A 283-nucleotide genomic window follows, 5' to 3' on the forward strand; every position below is an offset into this window, starting at 1 on the left:
AAGTAGTGTCTGTGACTTCCTCCTCCCCCCAACTACCACCCTTCGACCCCGGTGGCCCCGCCCCGTAACCTTATGGCAGTGACCCCGACGTCAAGTGGGATCAGACTTGGTAATGCCTGCTTCGTCGAGGCGCCCGCTGCCTGTTCTGCTGATGTCTGTCGTCTTCCAGTCAGCGTGTTTCTCCTTCAAGTACTGCGAGGCTGTTATCGTTTGTTTTGTTTGGTGTTGGTTGCGTTATAGACGAAATGGAGAGAGGGAGAGGGACAGATAGACATAGAGAGAA

The sequence above is a fragment of the Penaeus monodon genome, chromosome 25, assembly GCF_015228065.2.
Source record: "Penaeus monodon isolate SGIC_2016 chromosome 25, NSTDA_Pmon_1, whole genome shotgun sequence".
In the NCBI taxonomy this organism is placed as follows: Eukaryota; Metazoa; Arthropoda; class Malacostraca; order Decapoda; family Penaeidae; genus Penaeus; species Penaeus monodon.